Genomic DNA, 13,106 nt, shown 5'->3' with positions numbered 1-13,106 from the left:
AGGTCCCTCCAGACCTGGAGTCCTCTCTTGACTTCCCTGCGCTCCGGAGGAGTACCCCAGATTGTGCTGCTTTGCTGTGTGATGGGCTGGCTGATGCTGCTCCAGTTCTGGTGGAGCCCGAGACTCGTCCATCTCCTGGCCCAGTGTCCGAACACCACCGGATCCCTCAGCGTTCCACATCCCGGCCTATGTCTTCGGCCTCCCGCCGCCGCAGGCTCCTCAAGGAGGCTGTGCTCCGGCGCTCCGGGGGTGTTTTTCCTTCTTCCACACCACCTCTGGCAACGCAATGCGCGGGGCTCGAGTCTGTTGTCCCACAGCCTGTCTCCGACATGAGAAAATACAATCCAGTTGAAATATCTTCACAACCCCAGGACATCCTACATTCGTCCCCACCAAGGCCACTCTTCTCTCCTACTACGGTGATAGTTGGAGATTCAATCATAAAACACATCCGATTTTTCAATGCAGTTACACACTGTTTTCCTGGTGCTTCAGTCTCCGATATTTTAAGTAAACTCCCGGTCATCCTGCAGTCAGCTCCTGTCACAGTCCACAGGCTCATAATTCACGTGGGGACTAATGATACAGCACACGAGCATTCAGAAATCACTAAAAAACACTTCATTGAGCTTCTCACTTTCCTCGACTCTGTAAGACTGAGTGTCTTCATTTCAGGCCCCATTCCCACGTTGTCCCGCGGCGCTGGCCGGTTCAGCAGAATACTTGGACTTAATACTTGGCTCCACTCAATCTTCAGCTCCCATAATGTTAGTTTTATTGACAATTTTAATTTATTTTGGAACCGTGCCTCACTGTTTTGTGGAGATGGCCTTCATCCGAACAGGTCGGGTTGCCGCATACTTGCGGCTAATATGCAACACGCGGTGCAAACTTGCACACGTGCATGACTGTTTACATTTACATCAAACGCCCCCACTGTGACCTCTGCCTCTTCTTCTCCGATGACTGCACATTCCACCGCCGCTGAGGTCGCCTCCTGCTGGCCACTGCAGTATGAACCCTCAGATTTATGCCTACACCTCCATCCTGACCTGGCTGTCTTTCCCCGGCGGAGAACCATTCACCGGGGTTCCCGGCGGAACTACCACTCGGACAACTCCAAACAGATAAAGTCCATTTGGTCCACATCCAGGCGCCCTCATCGGAACACCGGTCGTGCTGCTGATCACAGTGTGCTAGCCCACCTAGCTAGGTCGGCTACCAACTCTGACACCACCGTAAACTTCAGTCTTCTGAATATCCGCTCACTAACTGACAAGGAACATCTCGTCCAGGATCTTCTCGTCGACCGTGAGTTGGATTTTTTATGTTTGACTGAAACTTGGCAGCAGCCAAATGACTACACTTGCCTAAATGGAGCTAACCCGCCTGGGTTTGTTTACTATTGCAAACCACGTGACTCCGGCCGTGGAGGTGGTCTCGCGCTGTTTGCCCGTGAGAAGTGGAGAGTCTCACAGGTCTCTGCCCCTTCCGCTCCCTCGTTTGAATCAATGGTCCTACTGCTGCCTGGTCCTGTTCCAACCTTCATCGCCACAGTTTACCGTCCACCCAAGCCCAATAAGGACTTCTTAAATGACTTCTCTGCATTTCTGGCTGATCTCTCCTCACGATCGCCCAACATAATAATTCTTGGAGATTTTAACATCCATATGGACAATGTAAATAATATTCTCACCAGGGATTTTATGTCTTGTCTTAACAGTTTTGGTCTCCAGCAGTTTATTACTGCTCCAACTCATTCAAAAGGTCATATTCTTGACTTAGTTTGCTGTTCAGGTTTAATTCCCACTGGTTGCAAAACAGATGTGCTCCCCTTCTCTGACCATATGATCATTTCTTTTTCTGTCAGTCTGGTTCTTGCAAAAAACAAGCGCTCACGTGACATATCCTTCCGTAACATTAAGGACATTAACTTGGACACTCTCTCTACTGCCATTAACGCTCTACCCCACCCTGACAGTTTCTCTAGCCCTGATGATCTTGTCTCACATTACAATAACAGTCTTCAGAATCTGCTCAATAACTTGGCCCCTCTAAAAACTAGATCAGTCACTTTCAACTGCTCTTCACCCTGGTTTACCCCTGCTCTCAGAAAACTCAAAACCAAAGGACGTCAACTGGAGCGACTCTACAGGAAAACTGGTTTAACTATCCACCAGGAAATGTATCAAAACCACATCACTTACTATAGGGACTGCTGCAAACTTGCCAAATCCACCTATTATTCTAGTTTAATTAATTCTAATGAAGGTAACACAAAGGCTCTATTTTCTCTCTTGAACAATATTACACAACCTCCTGACTCCCTTCCACCTCACATGGCCTCATCTGCTTTCTGTAACAGTCTAATCTCATTCTTCACATCCAAAATCCAGAATATTCATCAACATCTCGCTCCAAATGTTTCTTATAATCCTTCTCCATTACCTCCCCTTCTGCCTCCTTCCATCTCTCTTTCTGCATTTACTCTCCCCCCTATCACTGCCATCACTGAATTAATAAGGAAATCAAAATCATCCACCTGTCGACTAGACCCCATCCCAACCTTCCTAGTAAAAGCATCTGCTTCCTCACTGGCGCCGCTCATTACTTGCATCATACACTCCTCCCTCACCACTGGTCTGGTCCCCCCATTGTTAAAAACTGCTGCCATCACCCCAATACTTAAAAAACCCGGCTTGGACCCTAACAACCTTAATAACTTTCGTCCCATCTCCAATCTGCCGTTTATTTCAAAACTACTGGAAAAAATAGTTTCCTCACAACTCCGAGCCCATCTATCCATTAACAATCTATATGAAGAATTTCAATCTGGTTTCCGTCCACTCCACAGCACTGAAACAGCATTACTAAAAGTCACCAATGATCTCCTTCTAGCAGCTGACTCTGGTTTATTATCCATTCTTATCCTTCTCGATCTGAGTGCGGCCTTCGATACTATTTCCCACTCCATCCTTCTGACTAGACTCTCCTCTATTGGCATTACCCACACCCCTCTTAACTGGTTCAAATCATACCTTTCTGGCCGCACTCAGTTCGTACAGCTGAAATCATCCCATTCCCAGTCACTCCCAGTCACCACAGGTGTGCCCCAGGGCTCAGTCCTGGGGCCCCTGTTGTTCATCATCTACCTCCTCCCCCTTGGTCATATCTTCAGAAAACACCACATACATTTCCATTGTTATGCGGATGACACCCAGCTCTATCTCTCCACAAAGCCAAACTCCACTCTCCCACCTACCTCACTCACAGATTGTCTTCATGACATTAAGTCCTGGTTCACTTCAAACTTTCTCAAATTAAACAGCAGTAAAACCGAAATGTTACTAGTTGGCACCAAATCCACCCTCTCTAAATCTGATAGTTTCTGCATTCCCATTGATGACTCTTCCATCTCTCCCTCCCCTCAGGTAAAGAGTCTGGGTGTCATCCTCGACAGCACTCTGTCTTTCACATCACACATTAATAACATAACACGGTCCGCATACTTCCATCTCCGCAATATCAACCGCCTACGCCCCTCTCTCACCCCTCACACCACCGCCATACTTGTACACAGCCTGGTCACATCACGCTTGGATTACTGCAACTCCCTTCTGTTTGGTCTTCCCCAGAAATCAATTCATAAACTTCAGCTGGTACAGAATGCAGCAGCCAGAATCATCACTAGAACCCCATCCATCCATCATATCACCCCCATCTTACAGCAGCTCCACTGGCTCCCCATCACCCATCGCATTCACTATAAAATTTTGCTGTTAACCTTTAAGGCCATACACAACCTCGCCCCTCCATATTTTTCTGATCTCCTCCGTGTTGTCAAACCGGTCCGTTCCCTCAGATCCTCCTCTGCAATTCACCTCATCTTCACCCCCGCTCGCCTTGTCACCATGGGGAGTAGAGCTTTCAGCTGCTCTGCTCCTCATCTGTGGAACTCACTCCCCCCTGACCTCCGCAACTCTGATTCTATTCATCTGTTCAAATCCAAATTGAAAACACATCTGTTTAAACTGGCTTACTCATTATAATATGTACATTGTTGCAATCACTGTTTTATGTTTTTCTTGTATTTTATTTGGATTTATTCATTGTTGTGTTTTATTGTACGGTGACCTTGAGTGTGAGAAAGGCGCCTTTATAAATAAAATGTATTATTATTATTAATTTGTTTTAGATATGTTATTTCAGACAATATGCAGGAAAAACTGACCTTGTCATAAGCCACATAAAACTCAGGTAAACATGTTGGTTTGACTGAATTCAGATCTCTCCCAGCTGATGTGCAACTCCTGCATGTAACAGTGAACCAGCTGATATCTGTGTCAGTTTTACCAGGTAGCAGTCTTAAAGAGTTTTACTTTAAAAGACTCGAAGGTGAAAACAAACCTCAGATACGCTGCATAAACATCACACGTCATGTTAACATTTTCCCTCCAGCTCTTCCTCCTCCAAAATGTAAAAGCAGCTTCTCCTCCCGGTCCAGAAGCAATTTAACGTCTCTGCGTGCAGCAACACACCTGCCTGTCTGCTCAGCTGTTACCTCCCATTAACCAGCTCATTCCTCCTGCTGTATGAACCCACGCCAACACCTGGATGTACTGCACATGCACACACACATGCACAGAAATACTGCATGATACACTGCAAACACAAAAAAACATCCATACACAACTAAACACACACACCTCCATACAAACATTCATGAGCATGCAGAGCTCGTTTTCCAGCTTTGATCCAACTGTGAGACATCGGAGCGTTGCATGAATAAACCAATAAACAGTACAGAGGAGGAGGAGGAGGAGGAAGAGGGATGGCAGAGATGAAGAGAGAGAGGGAGGAGATGAAGCAGTTACTGTTAACCGAGAGAGAGACGTTGAAGAGACGAGTCCTGACATAGCTCATCTTCACTGCTTTCCAGAGTCCAGACAGCAGGACAGACTGCTTCTACGGCAACACACACACATACACACACATACACAACCTTCCTCCTCCTCATTTATCCACACTGCTTTCACCTCTTTACAACACCTCCCTCCTCTCCCAGCTTGTCTCATCTATTGTTTGCCCATCCTCCTCCTCCTCCTCACCTCTCAGCCTCCCTCTATCTCTGCCCTCTTCTTCCTCTCTTCGCTCAGTCTCAGCCGTCTCAGCGTCTTCCAGCTTGTCTTCCCTCCTTGAATGCCCTGTCCTCTCATCCTTCAGCCTTCCTCCGAAGGTAAAGCAGGTTTATCTGTAGATCACATGAAACATTAAAAGCATCACAGCAGGCTGCAGCGGAAGCATTTACATGTACATTAAAAACAAACTTTTCATGAATAAATTAAATAAAGACAGAAAAAGCCTAAATAAACGAGGAAAAAATGCCAGAAATCAGAGTTCCAGTTTGAGGAATGAATAGATTTAAAGCAGCAGAGTTTCAGCAGACTTGCAGGTTTCTGGGAGTTTGTTCCTGAAACTGAACACTGCGTCTCCAAATTTAGTTCTGATCTAGGAACAAGAAGTAGTCCTGATCCTGATGTCTTGAGGGATCTGGTTCATAACAAACCAGATGATCCCGAATGGATATTGATCCTAAACCATTCATGACTGGAGAATTATGGTCCAGGTTCCTGGTCTTAGTGCTGAAGCAGCAGCGTTCTAGACTAACTGCAGCTGTCTGGTGTTTTTAACTTTGCTGTTTAAAACTGACTTTTAATCCAGAAACTATTATTTCAGTTTAGTCTTCATTTAACTGAAGGAAGTTCTGGCCCATCCGATCTTTAATCTGATCCATCAAGGTGATCAGCGTCTGGATCGGACTGTAGCCTCCCGGTGAGATGGTTATGTAGATGTGTGTGTCATCAGCATAACTGTGGTAACATGTTTAGTTGTTTTACATAATGTGAGCGAGTGGCAGCATGTAGACGTTGAACAGCAGTGGCTCCAGGATGGAGCCTTGGGGAACTCCACAGGTTATTTTGGTTCACTCAGATTTATAGTTACCTGTAGACACAAAGTAGTCCCTGTCAACAGATGTTTCTCTGGAAATGAGGATAATGAACGTTAGCAAACTCAGACCAGGTGGAAATGCTGATTTTGTAGGATGTAAACAGGACTAAAAATGCAGAGATGGAGGTCAGTGATTGGTTCATTTAGAGATGAGGTAGTGGTACCTTAGATGGTCTGTATGGACCCTTAATCAATCATATCGGGTGTCGTCTTCTAGACTTTCCATGATTTTTCCTGCTGTAGACCCTGTGACCTTCCATCTGTTCTAACCGGTCCATACACTGCCTCCTACTGGCTAGTGGAATACTGCAGACCAGAGCTGATCACATTTGATCTGACATCAGCTGATCACGGTTGATCCGACATCAGCTGATCACGCTTGATCCGACATCAGCTGATCACGTTTGATCCGACATCAGCTGATCACGTTTGATCCGACATCAGCTGATCACGTTTGATCCGACATCAGCTGATCACGTTTGATCCGACATCAGCTGATCACCTTTGATCCGACATCAGCTGATCACATTTGAGCAGACATCAGCTGATCACGTTTGATCCGACATCAGCTGATCACGTTTGATCCGACATCAGCTGATCACGTTTGATCCGACATCAGCTGATCACGTTTGAGCAGACATCAGCTGATCACGTTTGATCCAACATCAGCTGATCACCTTTGATCCAACATCAGCTGATCACGTTTGATCCGACATCAGCTGATCACCTTTGATCCAACATCAGCTGATCACGTTTGAGCAGACATCAGCTGATCACGTTTGATCCAACATCAGCTGATCACATTTGATCCAACATCAGCTGATCACGTTTGATCCGATATCAGCTGATCACCTCTGATCTGATACCGGCTGAGATCAGAGCTGATCATTCATCTGTTTTATTGACGAGGGAACTGAACTGAACTTGAAGGAAAGTTGTAAAGAAAAGCTGGCGCTGCTTTAACGGAGCGTACAGACCCATGGCCAGTTACCTGCTGTTCAGGTGAACTTCGTACATGACTCTCAGCTGAAGTTCTGGGAAATCTGCTGCCTGGATGTTTCTGTGTTTAACAAACTCTCAGCTGCAGCTTCATGAAGAAACTTGTCGTCTCTCTGATCGGTGAACTCTGCAGCTGGGTTATCTTCTTTACATCACGAGTGCTTTATGACTGAACTTTCTTCAGGTCAGCATAAGTTCAACCTGAAATGAATTTTCCTTCCCGACTGCTCGGAGCTGTTTACGTTGAGCAGGAAGTTCATGACAGATGCAGCTGCAGCTTTCCTGCTGCTTCCTCTTCCAACCATTTACAATACAAAGACTATTTCACGTTCAGTATCAGTTCATTCGGCCTGTGTCTGCATGTCTGCACTTATTCTCCTTTTCTAACTGCAGGAGTTATTTGGATAAAACTGCCAACTATTTGCAAATGAGGCAAGTTTAATTTTAAAGTGAGGTATCTGCCATTTGGATAACATCCACATCTTTCAGAAAATAATTGCTGGTGTGACAAAGTATATTTGGATGAAACTATTTTCTATTATTTCTGAGAAAGCGAGATACTTTTTCCTCCAGTCGTGTAGGAGGAGAGAAGCTTTATTAAAAAATCCAAATCATAAATCAACGGTTTTTTTCCCCCTTTATTAACCATTTTAAATTACTGGAGTCATCTCTTCTGTTTTGGTTATTTCTGATTAAAGACTTTTATAGTTTCTTTTCCATCCAGCTGATCCTGATCTGGAGTTTATCTGCAGTCAGCTGAACATTTAGACGGACTCAGATCTCAGCTTCACTGCTCAGAAACGCTGATGTCTGTTGTTGGAGATATTTAAGCTGCAGATGTCCTTCAGAAAACATTCAGGGACATCAGCTGGACTCAAAAGCAGAATCTGCTCCCTCTTATAGGGTAATGACCTCAAGTTCAAGTTCAAGTTCAAGTTTATTTATATAGCACATTTTCTGCAACAGCAGTTGCCCCAAAGTGCTGAACAACAGAACAAAAACACTCCACAGTTAAAATAAACACTACACAATAAAACAATAAAAACCAATAAAAATAAAAACAGAAATAAAAATTGATAAAAAGATAAAATCTATAAAATAATAAAAACAACAAAACTAGAATTAAAAACTAGAATAAAATTAAATAATAAAACACGCGAATGTCAAGCTCAGTTTTGTTCAAATGCCAGTGCAAAGAAGTAGGTTTTGAGTAAAGACTTAAAACCAGCGACAGACTGAGCCGCTCTGATGTGAAGGGGAAGCTGTTCCACAGCTTAGGAGCGGCAACAGAGAAGCTCTGTCGCCCTGGATTTAAGTCTGACATTTGGGACCTTCAGTAGGAGCTGTGAGAAGGACCTCAACGTCCTTGCTGGAGCATGCTGGTGTAGCAACTCTGACAAGTACGAGGGAGCCAAACCATTTAAAGCTTTAAAAACAATTAATAAAATCTTATACTGGGTCCTAAACATAACAGGAAGCCAATGCAAAGAGGCGAGCACAGGGGTGATGTGATCACGTCGTCGTGTCCCTGTAAGCAACCGAGCAGCAGCATTTTGGGCAACCTGCAGTCGATGTAGAGATGACTGGTCAATGCCGTAATATAGGGAGTTACAGTAATCTATGCGGGACATAATGAGCAGGTGAATAACTTTTTCTAGGTCATGCTTGGGCAGGTAGGGCTTTAACTTGCTGAGCAGCCTCAGATGGAAAAACACACTTTTGACTACAGAGTTAACCTGCCGGTGGAAGTTAAAGGAGTTATCAATAATCACACCCAGATTTTTGGCATGGGTTCGACAAAATGAAGTAAGCGGACCGAGAGCACTAACTGCACCATTTAGAAGCTCTGAATTTCCAAAAACAACAATATCAGTTTTGTCCTTATTTAAGTGGAGGAAATTTAAATCCATCCAGGCTTTTAGATCATACAAGCAGCTGAGAAGGTTGGTCAGAGAATCCCCCTGTGGTTTTAAGGGGATGTAGATCTGAACATCATCAGTCACACTGTAGCCCCGCCCTAAAATACACCTTAGCTCAACAGGAGACACAGCCAACATGTAGGGGATTAAATCCCGTCCGTTTAGCATCTGGACAAAACACCACATTTGTCTGGAAAATGAACACAGAAAAGTGTCGAATAATGTTACCTAAGTGGGATTTTAATCCAGCAAGTAGACACAACAATGCATTAATGAAGAGATCATCAAAGTCATTAAGAAAACATTAGCAGAGAATTACAGAAGGTATCAAAAGTTTTCACACCCCTGATGAAATTACAGGTTTCTATTTTTTAAAAAATTAAACCAGAATAAATAGAAATTAATTAATACGTTGCATCTGCTGTACCAGGCGGTGATGCAGCCAGTCAGGATGCTCTCTATGGTGCATCTATAAAAGTTGCAGAGTGTCCTTGAGTTGAGCCTCCGTAGCCTGCGGAGGAAGAAGAGCCTCTGTCTGGCTGACTTTGTAATAAAGTCAGTGTGATGAGACCAGGTGAGGTCCTCACTGATGTGAACCCCATTGATGGAAAGGGGGGCGTGTTCCTCCCTCTGCCTCCTCCTGAAATCCACAATCAGTTCCTCAGTTTTGTTGACGTTAAGATGGAGGTTGTTGTCCTGGCACTAAGATGTCAGCATCTGACCTCCTCTCTGTAGGCCGTCTCGTCATTACCGGTGATCAGGCCAATGACGGTCGTATCGTCAGCAAATTTAACGACGGTATTGGAGCTGTGGGTGGCTACGCAATCATGCATGAACAAGGAGTACAGCAGAGGACTGAGCACACAGCCCTGGGGGGCGCGGGTGCTCAGAGTCAGGGTGGAGGAGGTGGTGCCACCCATCCACACCACCTGTGGTCTGCCTGTCAAGAAGTTCAGGATCCAGTCAAAGAGGATGCTGTTGAGCCCGAGGTCTCTGAGCTTGGTGACAAGTTTGGAGGACACAGTGGTGTTAAAGGCTGAGCTGTAGACAATAAACAGCATCTCACATATGTGTCCATCTGGTCCAGATGGGAAAGGGCAGTGTGGAGGGTGAAGGTGATGGCATCTTCATTGACCTACTGGGCCTGTAGGCAAACTGAAGTGGGTCTAATGAGTCCAGGATGGAGGAAGTGATGAATGACTTGACTAACCGCTCAAAGCACTTCATGATGGTGGAAGTGAGGGCTTCTGGGCGGTAGTCATTCAGTAAAGGATTCTGGTTCTCTTGGGGACAGGGACAGTGATGGTCTTCTTGAAGCATGTGGGGACTAGTGTGCCTCTAGAGAGAGAGTGGCGCCACCGGAAGCTCAAAACACTTGCCGATCACGTGGTCCATGTAGCCTCCAAAAGTTCCAGGAAGTGCTTGGCGGCCAATACAAAGGCGTGCGTATGTATGGCTTCCCCAAAGACAGGGACAGAAGGAAAATATGGATGGCCAAAGTCAGCAGGATACATTTGACCACCATCAGGGACTGTAAAAACAAAAAAATATGTGAGGTAATCATATTAAAACAATGCGTTTACACATTTTCAAAGACCATATCATTGGGACACACCGAGAACACATCACAGGGAGATATATATTGTTGAGGTTGCAGAATGTAGAAAAAAAAGACAGGAAACAACACTTAACAAACCAGGAAGGTGAAGAAGAACAGTATCCCAGTTAACGTCAGGCAACCCCAGAACTGCTGAAAGTTCTTCAGGACAATGCTGCACGAGGGAAGAGTGATATACTTCCCTTAAGCATCTCTCTGCTTCTCTGCTCTCATCCTGCACACTGAGTGCTGAGTGCTGTCTACTGCAGCAAATGCACTCAAGTACAATCAGCCACTTATTTTGTATTTGTATATTTTGTTAAGTTCTTAAGGTTAACATGTTTGTTACATTTAACAGGTTTTATAGTTGTAAAGATTGTAAACACATATACTAAGAGTATTGTGCTATCTAATACTGTGTATTCATTTTCATATCTTTGTCCATAATTCCACAGCCTTATAAATACATTAAAATTAAATAAAAATGTAACTACAATCGCTCTCCCTACACATTAACGTCGCTATCAACGGCGCTGGATCAATTTATATTGACGAACAGAATTTACATTCATCAGCCTGTGGCTTCTGCTGCTATCAGTGTGCTAGCATAAACTTTTATCGGTTTATAATCTCTAAATATATTAATCTAGACGGTGACAATCCATCAACATATTTATTTACTCCTGTCAAGTTGATTTCGATGCACAACTGATATGGAAATATGACTATTAAAACATCTTACCTTGAAGAAGTGTAGCTCCGACAATCTGCTCCATTGAAATACATTGACCGTCGCTTAGCTTTTGCTAACTTCCGGGAACTTTTGAGGGGCTCCATACGCCGCCATTGCTGTGAAAAAACTGAACCATTGCAGTGAACGGAGATGGCGCCACTCTCTCTCTAGAGGCACACTAGTGGGGACTACAGACTGAAGCAGTAACATATTGAAAATGTCTGAAAAGACGTCTGCCAGCTGGTCTGCCGGGGACGCCGTCAGGTCCAGTAGCCTTATGTGTGTTTATCCTTCTTAAAGTTCTGCACACGTCTGGTTATCACAGGTGGGCAGTGGTCCTCCTGAGCCTTTTGTACCTCTGTATCTGTAGAGGTGTTCTCAAAGCCACAGAAAAGGTGTTCAGATCTTCAGGCAGAAATACAGACATCACCTCAGTATTGCTGCTCGACTTTTTGTAGTCAGTAAGAGTTTTTAATTCGGCCCACATGCTCCTGGTTTTGGAGTCCGTGTAATAAGACTCTACTTTGTCCCTGTACTGTCTCTTTGCGCTACATATAGCTTTCTGGAGCACGTACCTGGACTTCCTGTACTCATCCAAGTCACCTGAGTTATAGTCGTCTGTCTGTGCTTTAAGTTCAGCACCGACTTCACCGTTAACCCAGGGATTCTAAATTGGAAATGTCTACACAGTAATCCTCAGTACGACGTCATTGATGCATTTCCCGATATAACCAATGACCGCGTCCGTGTTCACGTCAGTATCCTCAAACACACCCACTCCGTCGTGGTGAAGCAGTCGCGCAGAGCCAGGTGTGATTGGACGAACAACTGCTGAATGGTCCGTGACACTTCAATTTCTGTCTACAGGAAGGCAGCAGCAGAACTGAGGCGTGATCAGATTTGTCTAAAGTGAGAGAGGGCCTTATTCGTGTTTGTGTAAGGGGTGTAAACATGATGGAGTGTGTTCTTGCCAGCGTAGAAAAGCTGATGTGTTGGTGGTATCTCAACAGGACTTTCCTCAGGTTGGTGCTGTTAAAATCCCCGGCTACAATAAACGACTCCGGCCATGAAGTCTCAGCCCTGTCGATAACTTCACACAGTCCTTCCATGGCCTCGTTGGCCACGGTAGCTAGGTTATCAGCATGTGGTGGAACACACACTGCTGTCATGACAACCGATGTGAACTCACATGGAAGGCCAGCATCTGATCATGAGGTGCTCCAGGGCCAGAGTACAGCCCATAGAAATAATTCCCACATCTGAGCACCACTTGTTCACCATGAAACAGACACCACCTCCCTCGCTCAACTATGGTTCAACATAGTTTTCATTCAGAGAGAAAGTGATGTTCTGAAATTATAATTAACCCTTGTCCTTTATTGAGCTTTTACAATATATGAACAATATATCAGAGCAATGAAAGTTGAATTTACATGGTAAAAATGCAACACAGCACATAAACAACCTCTACAACAAACCTTTAAAAATCAAAGATCATCATTGCACAGTACACCAAAATACTACAAACCAGTACCACACATCATCAACCCTGCAGATATAAGCCCCTCAGGACAGGAAGAGTTAACAGGTCCAGCTTTTAATCTTAAACATCTGCATATCTGGAATTAATTTAATCTCAGTTGGCAAAATGTTCCAGAGTTGACATCAGACTCTCCAAATATAGATTTTACAGTTACTCAGGTACCATCATGCTTTTAGATGCACCTGGAAAGAGCTTCTGAATCTGAGTCCATTTGCTGGGAAACTTGCTTCATTTGGGGTATTGTGAATGAGTAAATGAATTCTGATTCAAATCAAAGAAGCGGACTTGGTCCATTTCAAAGGGGCC

This window comes from Melanotaenia boesemani, chromosome 17 (genome assembly GCF_017639745.1).
Source record: "Melanotaenia boesemani isolate fMelBoe1 chromosome 17, fMelBoe1.pri, whole genome shotgun sequence".
NCBI classification, from domain to species: domain Eukaryota; kingdom Metazoa; phylum Chordata; class Actinopteri; order Atheriniformes; family Melanotaeniidae; genus Melanotaenia; species Melanotaenia boesemani.
This window is presented reverse-complemented; position numbering follows the sequence as displayed.